At 35.6% G+C, this 12,378-nt stretch overlaps 1 pseudogene; it reads left to right on the top strand.

Annotated features, from left to right (window-relative positions):
• Positions 1–10,693: 10,693 nt before the first annotated feature.
• On the top strand, positions 10,694–11,326 carry LOC143675768 (large ribosomal subunit protein eL19 pseudogene; annotated as a pseudogene).
• The last annotated feature ends 1,052 nt before the right edge of the window (positions 11,327–12,378 follow it).

Raw genomic sequence — 12,378 nt, 5'->3', positions numbered from 1 at the left:
ATTTAAGATTAAATTAATTATGACACAAAGTTGAAAGGCAAGAAAAAGTTTGATGACTTCAACTAATAATAAATGAAAATTGCACAGCATAAAAACACTATAAATGAAGTCAAAAGAAAATTTTTCAAAAATAACAGAAGTTATTTGCATTGTATATCACAGACTAATGTGTAATATTCCTAATATATGAAGGACTCTTAAAAAAGCAAGGAAAAAAAATTCAAAATTTATTAGAAAAATGAACAAATGACATGAGCATGCAAATGACCTTTGGACATATAAAAAGATGCACAGCTTCACTCATACTAAGAAAAGAACAAAGTAAAACTACCTCAGAATACCATTTCTTCTTCTTCAGGTTAGCAAAAATTCAAGAGCTTAACAACACACACTATTGTTGAGTTTGTACAGCAATAGGCACTATCATGTATTGCTAATGAAATAAAAAAATGTATAACCATTCTGAAGAAGACAGTCAATTGCTAACAAAATAATTACATATGAATTTACTCTTTGGCCCAATAATTACTCATTTAGGAATCCATGCCCATGAAAACAAGACAAAATAAAATTTCATAGTTATTTATTGCAGCATTATTTAAAAAAAAAATTTGTGTGTGTGCTGTGTGGTGGGGGTCACATTTCATTTTTTTTCCATGTGAGTATCCAGTTATTGCAGCACATTTGTTGCATATCTGTTTTGTTTGTTTGTTTGTTTGTTTTTTGGGGAAGTGCATGGGCTGGGAATCAAACCTGGGTCTCTCGCATGGCACGTGAGAACTCTACCACTGAACTACCCTTGCACCCCCTACTGCAGCATTATTTATAACAGAAAATATTAGAAGTACATACAATTCCCATTTATAGGAAATTGGCTAAGCTATGTTAAATCCACACAAATAGACAACCATGCTGGTATAATAAAAATGAAAATGATCTCTATGAATTAATATTACATGATTACCAGTATATGCCATGAAGTGAGAAAAACAAGATGCAACAAATATATTTTGTTGATTACCTTCTGTTTAAGAGTGAAGGGGGTGGTGACGCAAGGGTAGCTTAGTGGTAAACGTTTTCCTGGTACCTGCCCATGCAAAAAAAAAAAGAGTGAAGGGGACATAAATATTTAGTTATATATTTGTTTTAAAATTACCATCTTTGCAAAAAATATATAAAGGAAAAAACAAATATTAAAGAAAATATTTATGTGAGAGAAGTGGTGGAAATTTTGTGGAAGGGAAGGGATTGAAAGTGAGACTCTTCTAATTTTTTAGTTTTACTTTAGCACCATATAGATAGTTTACTTATTCAAAACTAAATTTAAAAGTATGCAAAAAAGCAAACCTGAATATAAAAAGCAGTTTCCTGACACCATAATATGGGTAACATAAGAATACAGAAGAATTAATCCACTTAATTAATCAAAAGTACAATTAATCCACTTTTAAACATAGTGTTCTGATTGTACGAACTCAGTGGGAAATACTCTAAAGACAAAGCAAAAACAAAACTGCAGAGAAATGATGAGCTTTCCATAGTAGGTTTGCTGTTGTTAGTGGTGTGACTATAACAATTCCAAAACAACTTGTTTGTATCATAAGATTGAGCAAACAAAAGAACATATTGATGCTATGGGGAACTAGGTCCTCACTGTGGCAAAAGAGAGATGCGAAATATGGAAGGGGAAAAGAGAGAAAGAACCTTGTGGTGTGTGATTAGTATTAGTGATATCAGTATAATTTCTTGATTTTCATTTATGTGTACATCTATGTAAATACATACATTTATTAACACTGCCCACTTACAGGACTTAGAATTTCAGTAGATATTTAGGCCAGTGCCTAGATCTTGGGTTTTAAATATTATTCCACTGTAAGAGGAACCAGGGCTTCTTAGAGAAATGAGTGGGGGTCAGGTAGGGATAGCACAGATTCGGAACGTAACAGAAACTTAAGGATACTACGAAACAGATGAGGATGTGGGAAGGATGCAGGAGCCAATTTAAAGGGGTATCCACCAGAAAAATTTGGCACAATTTTTTTTTTACAACTTTTCTTTTTATTTACCAGTATGTGTTACCACCATCTTAAGCAGAACAGGATTTGGGCACTGTATGTCCACTCAGAAGCCTGGCTGAGTGTTTCCCTTGCTTTGCAACAGCATAGGCAGTCTTAGAATTGTGCTACTCTAAACAATACTTTGCTTTGGAAAACAAGCCCTATGGATATTTGGCACAATTTTGAGTATCCAACTGAATACTGACAGGAATGGTTTTGTAACAGGTTGAATAAAAAAGAACCCACTAGTTTATATTGATACATAAATAATTTTTAAGAGATTAGAAAGAGGCAAGTGCCAATTTATAAATAAAGGATTGATTGAATTACATCACCACCATAGTGATAATTAATTCAGGCAAGAATGATCAATAGTTGCTAAAACCATTACATGAGAGATAGTTGTTGAACAGGAATTTCACAGTCTCAAAGTGGTATTATTCCACAGGTTACTTATGGGTTTCAAAGTAGAAAGTAAGAATGAAGAAATCTGGCAGCCACTACCTCGAATAAGGGATCAAGTCTGATGTCATCAGTAACAGGACACACTCACTCGATGAGCATCCTGAAGTTATGCACTGATAAAGAAACAATCTCACCTACAAAAGATTCCTGCCGAAAACGTCAACCTGAATCTAATGATGAGTAAATAACCAGAAAAATTAAAATTGAAAGACATTCTGCAAAACAATTGTCATGGGTTGTTAAAAATGTAATGCCACTAAAGGTTTTTTTGTAAAAAGCAAAAAAACTGGAGAATGCTCTAAGATTATATACAACTAAACAGCGATGACAACTAAAACCAATTGAGGAAAAAGGAAATATTTTAAGAAGGCATTATTGGAACAAAAGGAAAATTTACATATAAACTTGTATTCAACTTCAGCAGAGGGAAATTTCTGCAAATTGAAATGAATTTAGATGAACTAAGAACTAAAATGACTTAGGTCTAATTAGACATTATTGTAACACATCTTATGTGAACCTCATTATGAAAAAAAATTAGTGATTTTACTGAAATGACAGTTAAAAATAGATTACATGAAATGAATATGTGCTAAGAATAACAAACTCTCATTTTGGAACTTGGAAAAGAATGCCAAGAATAAAAATGAAAACCACCATCAATGTCTTTCCCATAAGAACTCTTCTTAATATTTTGGAATTGTATTGTTCCAGCCTTTTTTCTATTTTTAGTTTCATATGACACGTAGGTTTGGATTTGGGTCTTCTCTTTTTTGGGGGGTGGTGGTGGTAGTGCATGGTCCAGGAATTGAACCTGGCTCTCCCGCACGGAAGGTGAGCATTCTACTACTGAACATGCTCCCCGTGGACTGCTTTTTAACCTACTTCTCATTTAACACAATGTTGTTTAGCAATATTCTTGAGAACTCTGCTACAATATATTCACAGGAAAATAGGTTCCTTTGATATAGATCTAAATCTAGATAGCTCTATTTTTTTTATTGATTTAGCAAGCCATCCTAATCTTGTTAATCCATTTTCAAAAAATGTAATGTTTATTTCCCCTAGGTTCTGATTGCATGCAATTGTGAATAAAAGGGAGTTCTGTTTAGACAAAATAATTTAAAACCCAGGAAATTTCTATTTATGAAATAAATGAAGTCAACAGCCATACCACACTAACAAGCTCACATGTGCCTTGCTTCCTCTTCTTCATAAAATATTAGGAGCCTGGTGCTCATTAACTAACGACATGCAACATCAAATGGAAATACTGTTTGAAGTTACAAGAGTGACAGTGCTGAATTTTTCTTTGCTACTGTCTTATTTTCCTGGCTATAATCACAATACCACAAAATGGTTTGGTTTGAACGAGGGAAATTTATTGCCTCATGGTTTTGAGGCTTGGAGAAGTCCAAACTGAGGTGTTAGCAAAGGAATATTTTCTCCCTGAAGGCAGCTGTGTTCAGGAGATGGCTGCCAGAGATCCTTGGGTCTCTTGCTTTTCTGTGACATGGCAGTGCACATGGGGATGTCCTTTCCTTTCTCTTTCAGGTTCCCTTGACTTTCAGTTTCTGCTATTTCCTCAGTTTTCTCTTTATAGTCCCCAGTAATAAGATTAAAAGCCCAATCATGATTCATTTGGGCCACACCTTAACTAAAAATAGCATCTTCAAAAGTTCCTATTTCCGACAGGTTCACATCCACCAGAATGGATTAAGATTAAGACCATGCTTTTTTGGAGGTTGGGGGAGTGGTGGTGGTGCTCTACAAAATTCAACCTATCACATCTACCAGCTGTGTTTCCTTTGTTAAAATAAATGGGGAAGTTGTTAATCTAAAAGGTAGGAAGTATGGTTCAGCAACTGAGCTAAGATGAGTGGTACCTGATAACTGTCGTTACAACCTCTCAGGCTCGGTTTCTGACTGGATTAATGCATAAAAGATGCTTCCACTTGTCCTTGGGTGGGTGCTCTGGCAGGCTGGGGGTCTCTCTTTCACAGTTCTGGCACTTTTCCACCATAACTTGCTTCCTAGCTTCTGATATGAGGTTCTACTTCCATGCATTTTATCCCCACAGAGCTCATGCATTCCTGCAGTTCATGTTGTGCTGCTTCTTACAGTAGAAGAGATTTTATTTCTCTAATAACTAGACTAAGCTTATTTCCTATTATATCACACATGCAAACTTTTACACTAATAAATTGAGGTCTAGATCTATAATTCACCAAAAAAACCAAAAACCTTCTTTAAAATATTCAATGCACACATTAAAGTAAGAGCTTAACTTTGCTATAAACTCAATACATTTACTTGGAAAATATTTGGACATTAAAACCCATTTTTTTTTTCCTGTATGTTTGTGAAAACAATATGCTCTCTTTGCATATTGTAGGAAACAGAGCAGGGTTCTCTATTTGTGTTTATGCAGTCAGCAAGACACAGTTCTAGCATTATGTTATTTTTGTTCATTTTAATTTAATTAGCTGTAGGGGAAGCAAAAAAGGAACTCCATTTTCTCTGTATTTTCCTCAGGCATATGCCTCACACCCCTCTTGCATAAGGATAATCAGTTCTGGCCGATAAAGTTGGTGGCCTTAATTATTGCTGCATCACTTTTGGTTCCTACAAGAGGCCCACTGCAGTGATGGCTGGCCGCTTGCCAAAGGACAGACTTCCTTCTCTTCATAAGCCTTTCTGATTCTTCTCTCATTAGTTGCATGTGACATTATCCCATATTTTTATAAGCAGTCTTTCTTCATGAAAATGAGAACCTAATTCAGTTAATATTATGCCCAGTCTGAAATTCTAGGCATCACATGCTTCTGTGTATTTCAGGAAACTTTATTTTTAGTTGGCCCCTTTTTGTGCCATCAGCATTTATGGCTTTCTTCCCTCTGTAGCAAGGAGGTTAGGAGAAACTAAAAGCTAAAAAGATAGATCCATTCAGAGAGAAAAGCCCTGCACTGGTTTGAAAGGATGTATGGACCCTAGAAAAGCCACATTTTAATCAAAATCCCATTTTGTAATGGCAGAATAATCCCTATTCAACACTGTATATTTGAATCTGTGATTAGATAATCTCCCTGGAAATGTAAGTCAATCAAGAGTGGTTGTTAAACTGGTTAGGGGAGATGTGTTTCTGCCCATATGGGTGGGTCTTGATTGGTTTACTGGAGTTCTATAAGAGAGGAAACATTTTGAAGAATGGGAGTTTTGGAGAGAGCAGAGAATGCTGCAGCACCATGAAGCAGAGAGTCCATGAGCCAGCAACCTTTGAAGATGAAGAAGGAAAACACCTCATGGGGAGCTTCATGAAACCGGAAGCCAGGAGAGAAAGCTAGCAGATGACGCTGTGTTCACCATGTGCCCTTCCAGATGAGAGAGAAGCCCTGACTGTGTTTGCCATGTGCCATCTCACTTGAAAGAGAAACTTTGAATTTCATCAGCCTTCTTGAACCAGGGTATCTTTCCTTGGATGCCTTAGATTGGACATTTCCATAGACCTGTTTTTATTGGGACATTTTCTCAGCCTTAGATCTGTAAACTAGCAATTTATTAAATTCCCCTTTTTAAAAGCCATTCTGTTTCTAGTATATTGCATTCTGGCAGCTAGCAAGCCTAGAACAAGCCCCGTGAATCCATAGAACACCTCCTTCTTCAGCTATGCCAAACATTTATATAGCAGCCTGTAAATGAGCATCATACAGTTGGTATTATTCTCTTTGGCACCAAATGTCAACATTTTCTTTATTAGATTCTGATAAAATATATGTCTGCACTCATAATGGCTTGATTTTGCCTCTAGTCCTTTCATCATCCCAATGATCCAGCAAAATGCAGTCTGAAAAAATAAAGTCATGCTAGAGGTACTCTAGTTATAATACAGTCCATGAAATTGGCAGATTGTCCTGAATTAGACTCCACTACTCTTACACCTTGAAAACATTTTGTCAAATTGATCTACACACTCAGGAAAGATGAAACACTTTTAGGCTTTCTATGGGCAATGAAAACCAGTGTCATTAACCACTTTGGGAAATTGGTTTAATTTGTTCTTGAGTTTTAGGAAGAAGCCAGACACTTGCACTTCATTTTCTGTACATCTTCCTTGGTGTGATGAACAAGTCCTAAAGTGACTGATTAATAACTTTGGAATGAGAAGATTTGCGATATTCACAATCACTGCTCTTTGATGAAAATAAGTAAGAGGAAATTGGTTTCACAACTCTAGCTTACTGCAAATTATGGCAAGTGGCCGAATGTTTAAGTCTAAAATATTTCTATTCTCATAAGCTTGGATTGGTTTTATACACCAAGAAAACCGAAAGGAGCTAAACATTCTCTAACCTTATTTTCTATGGCTATACTCTATAAGTAGCAGAATTTTCCATCAAAACAATATTCTATGGAATTCTGAAAGTTAGGAAGTACTAAGGCTGGAGTAATCTTTGCTTGTGGCTGTTGCTAAGTGGCCAACAGGAGAGTTTGGGGCCCATCATAAGCAGGCAGTAAAAGTAGGAGCAGATTATTTTCTTCAGCATATGATGCTGAGTTCCAATGCTGAGTTTACCAATCCAGCAAAAAAAGGTGTGGACAAGGCAACTGTATTAGAACATTTGACCGCAATGTATCTCCTATTGGTTTGTGTTTGGGTGAGCTCCTTTCTCTTGGGCTCTCTTTCCAGCATCTATTCTTGTGGTGGTTAAAGTTGATCGTTTCTACTCTTTTCCCCCAATAACACAAGGAACATAGAATTATTTAACCACGAACCTTCCTTTCTGTTTTATAAGCTATTTTTGCCAGATATTTAGATTTATCTTTTTTCTCTCTCTCTTTTAACATCACAAATAATTATACCAAGGTTGGTACACATTTACCTATATGCTTTTCAATATTTTTGTACATTGTTCTTTCATTTAAAACTTGTTCCTTAAATAATTTTCTTTTTCTTTAAGTACATGTTATAGAAGTTTCTTTAATGAGATCTGTGGAAGGTAAATGCTCTTAGTTTTATTTAAATATGTCTTTTTTAAGGCAATTTCACAATACTAAGCCCACTGCTATTTTCTTTAAACAAATTAAAAATATTTTTCCACTCTCATCTGGCTTCCACTGTTATTGTTGAGAAGCTGGCTGTCAGTTTAAATGCTGATAGTTTGTAGGTCATCTATATTTCCCCTTTGATAACTTTTAAGGTAGTCTCTCTGCTGTTGGGCTTCTACATGTTTTCAGTGTGGTTTGGTCTTTCCTATTTGAATTTTGTTGAGCTTCCTGAATCTAAGATTCATGTCTCCATTTATTGAAAATATTCAGTCATTATCTATTCAAATATTCTCTTACACTCTTTCTCTTCCTTCTAGAATTCTGAAAAGAAGCTTATTGCATATTCTAATTTTTCTCTCTTAAAATCTTATGGTTCTATCCCTTTGTTTCTCTGAACTTCAGGTTAATACTCCAGTTTACTAATTATGTTCAGTTGTGTTTAAATCTAATGTTTTTATAGTCCATTAATTTCAATGATTATACATCTATTACACTTGTATTTTTTTGTCTTTGATTTTAATATCTGCCATTTTTTTAAAATTTTTAACTTTTTTATTATATAGTATAACATACATACAAAGCAAAGAAATAAAAAAGCAATAGTTTTAGAGCACTCTTGAACAAGTAGTTTTAGGACAGATCCAGATCCAAGAGTTTATCATGGGCTACCATATGATCCTCTCATATTTTTCCTTCTAGCTGATCTGGAATAAAGGAGGCTAGAGGGCTTATATATATTTTTTATCATCACAATCGACTTTTGTTCATTCTTTTTTTGTGAAAAATAACCATACACAAAAAAGCTATAAATTTCAAAGCACAGCACCAGTTAGTTGTAGAACATATTTCGGAATTTGACATGGGTTACAATTTCACAATTTTAGGTTTTTACTTCTAGCTGCTCTAAAATACTGAAGACTAAAAGATAAATCAATTTAATGATTCAGCATTCATATTCATTTGCTAAATCCTCTCTTCTCTGTATAACTCCAACATCACCTTTGATCTTTCCATCCCTCTCTTTAGGAGTGTTTGGGCTATGGCAAGTCTAAATTTTTCATACTGGAAGGGTCTGTCACTAATACAGGATAGGGAGATGTAACTATCTGATGTTTTGGAGAGGCTGGGCTAGGTTTCAGGACTTATCTGGACCAGGGACCCATTTGGAGGTTGTAGGTTTCTGGAAAGTTACTCTAGTGCATGGAAGCCTTGTGGAATCTTATATATTGCCCTAGTGTTCTTTAGGATTGGCTGGAATGGTCCTGGTTGGGCATTGGCAGGCTATGATAGGTAGCAAGGTCTAACTGAAGCTTGCGTAATAGCAACCACCAGAGTACGCTCTCGACTCTATTTGAACTCTCTCTGCCACTGATACTTTATTAATTATACTTCTTTCCCCTCTTTTGGTCATGATGGAATTGTTGATCCCATGGTGCCAGGTCTAGATTCATCCCTGGAAGTCATCTCCCATGTTGCCAGGGAGACTTTCTTCCCTGGATGTCATGTCCCACGTAGGGGGGAGGTATCTGCCTGCTTTTTAAAACTCTCTTGTCCCTTGATCATGCTTTCAAGTTCAATTCACGTTTTAACACACTTCATATGCTTTATGTGATCTTTTTAAACTCAGAAATCTTTGTGGGTCTAATTCTGCTTATGTTTTTTTCTGCTGACTCTTACTTGTGGTCACTTCCTTCCTACTGTGTTTGATAATTTTGGATATTGGTTTCCTATCCAGTTATTATTTATTGAACATCCATAAAACTTGATTGAAGTGCACCCTTCTAAAATTATTTGCTTTTTTATAGTTTTCGTCACACTAAATTATCAGTTTGGGGTTGCCTAGAATTCACAAGTGGTGTGGATTCAGGCCTAAAATCTATGTAAAGATACCTCTGGTTATAAATTCTCAGGGAAGAAATTTTTTCCTCTAGCTATAATCCAGGTAAAGACTGACAAATTCTCTTGACATCTTTAATCACCAGAGGGAATATTTTTTCTAGCATATCCCCCAATAAGGGAGTAATGCATTGTGTTTCTCAGAGCTATGGAAGTATTTAATTCTAATTCACCATATTACCAGGGTCTGAAACTTCTTTTCTTTCTGTCATGAGAGAGCTGTTGCTGCTTCAGCTTTAGCTTTCCATTCCTCTTTCAGAGGCTTATCCTTTTTTACATTTTTTATTTCTACTTCTTGAAAGTTCAACTAAGCATTTAAAAAAAATTTGCACTGTTGTATCAAAAACTTTGGGATTTTTTAACAGGAAGTTCTTCAGGCTTTCTAATTTACCCATATCACCCATAATTGAAGACCACATATTTTTTTCAATGTGACCTAAAGGATTAATGGAAATAAACATTAGAAATATGGATTATAATCTTGAATCCATCATTCATATCAGTCAGTTGGATTTGATCCAATCGGTTGAAGACTTTTAAAGAAGAAGTGAAAAATTTTCACTGCTTCATCAGCCAGTGAGCCTCTCCTTTGGAGTTCTTTGCAACCCTTCATTGGAGTTGCCAACTTTACAGCCTGCCCTACAGATTTTGGACTCTTGCATTCCCATAGTTGTATGAGGCACCTTTCTAAATCTCATATTTTCAGTTATCTCCTCTTGGTTCTGTTTCTCTAGAGAACCCTAACTAATACACTACCTAATAATACATAATAACCAAAATCACCTCTAAAACCATAAAAATCAAATTAGAAATCAATGTAGGGACAAAGTATGAAAAATACATTTTCTAGGGAAGTGATTGCTAAACCATGACGTTAGAATCACTCAAGGAACTTGTTTGACAACAGATGCCTATGGCTCACTCTTAATATTGAATTAGAATTGTTCATAGTAGGTCTTCTAAAAATAAGTTAGAAGCAACTTTCTATAGTCTAGAGATTTTGACAGTGTATTCACTAAACCTTCTGGATTTTATGCTGTATATGTAATTTGTTCCAGAAAATAAAGGTTGTATTACATTTATACTTTAAAAAAAAAGAAAAAGGGTGGGCAATGGTGGTGTAGTGACAGAGTTCTTGCCTGTCATGCTGGAGACTCGGGTTTGATTCCCTATGACTGCCCACGTAAAAAAAAAAGGAAGAGAAAGATTTTTGGTGTTCTGCAGCCATGAACATTCTCAGGCTTCAGAAGATAATCACCTCTAGTGTCTTCCACTGGGCCAAGAATGGGTTGGCCCCAGTCAGAAAAATGAAATTGTCAATGCCTGCCTTGTCAGCAAACTAGAAAGTTGATCAAAGATGGGCTAATCATCCTTCTGCAAGCCTATGAGTGTCCATCCCGGGCTTGATGTTGGAAAACCACCTTGGCCCACTGGTAGGGGAAGGGTGCTGCCATTTCTTGAATGCCTGAGAAGGTCACCTGAATGAGGAGGATGCCAATTCTGCACGGTTGCTCCAAATATACTGTGAATCTTAGAAGACTGATCACCACGTGTATCCCAGCCTGTACCAGAAGGTGAAGGGGAATGTATTCAAGAACAAGTGGAATTCCATGGACCATTCACAGACTGAAGGCAGACAAGGCCAGCGTGAAGCTCTGGGTTGACCAGGTTGAGGCTGAGACCAAGGAGGCACACAAACACTTGAGGAGCGGCTCCAAGCCGAAAAGAGGGGATTATCACCATTCTGTCAAAGGCGGAAGAGACCAGGAAATGAAGCTCCCCTTCCCTTGTCTGTACATGGTGGCCTTGGCGATTATAAAAATCAAACATTCAATAAAGAAGTCTTTAACTGCCTGTAAAAAAAAAAGAATAAAATAAGAAAAAGAGGAAAGGAAATAATTTCAGATGCAGCACCTACATATATAATATCTAAATATTAAGATATTTATATTTATTTTCTTGGTTAATATTAAAATTTTATTTAGCTAGGAAGCAGAATTATTGGAGCTTTCCATCCTTGTTATGCTACTCTATATTAACTAAATATTTACCTCTATAATTCCTGAACAAGATAGTGGTCTCTTTTAAGTTTCTTTTGCAAATGTTCACCTGTATGGAATATTCTGGTCGTTATCACCATTTAAAGGAAAGTTTGACTAAAAATGACTTTCAAAATGCTTGGAAGATTGAATAGAAAGTTGTCATCAATAAGAGTAGACCATCCTTATAATAATAGCATGTACATAAAGTTTAATACAAATATTTGAGAATATAAATGACATGAATCCCATGGTTTCTTAAGAACCTATTAAATGTACCTCTGGTATATTTCACGGACAAACTTGTCTCACTTTTCCCCATCATTTATTCTGTCTGAGCCCTTGTTTCATCATCTGCAAAATAAGTAGAGTAAATATAATAAAGATTGGATACAATAATGGGTGAAAGTTTCTTAGTGCCAAGTCGTAGTTTGCAAGAGATTTCTTACTTTCAGGTGATTTGAGTTTACGTTGCAGACAACCTAAGCTTTGATATAACATATTAAACATCTTTAGCACCAGCTAAAATATATTAGATCATGGTGCTCAAAAATAAGTCTTTTAAATTTCAAAATGATAAGAAGAAGCAGAGTTCTTTCCCACTTGCAAAGGGCAAAATTGTTAAACATCTACTAAGAACCTGATATCTTACCTGGATCTCCTGCATGGAAAGAGAGCATTCTACCACTCAATTTGTTTTGACCAGTAATTTGAATGTTAATAAAGCTAAATTTTTATCATGCCAATAGTTTAAGATCAAATTGTAAAATCCTTCCAATCCCCCCGTCACTTATTACATGAGCTGATTGTAGCCTGTGGTCACTATTTAATACTAATAGTATTTCAAAATTAGTGGCTTGAATATACTTCAT

The sequence above is a fragment of the Tamandua tetradactyla genome, chromosome 3, assembly GCF_023851605.1.
Source record: "Tamandua tetradactyla isolate mTamTet1 chromosome 3, mTamTet1.pri, whole genome shotgun sequence".
In the NCBI taxonomy this organism is placed as follows: Eukaryota; Metazoa; Chordata; class Mammalia; order Pilosa; family Myrmecophagidae; genus Tamandua; species Tamandua tetradactyla.
Note: the sequence above shows the minus strand (reverse complement) of the source record. Positions and strands in the feature narration are given on the sequence as shown.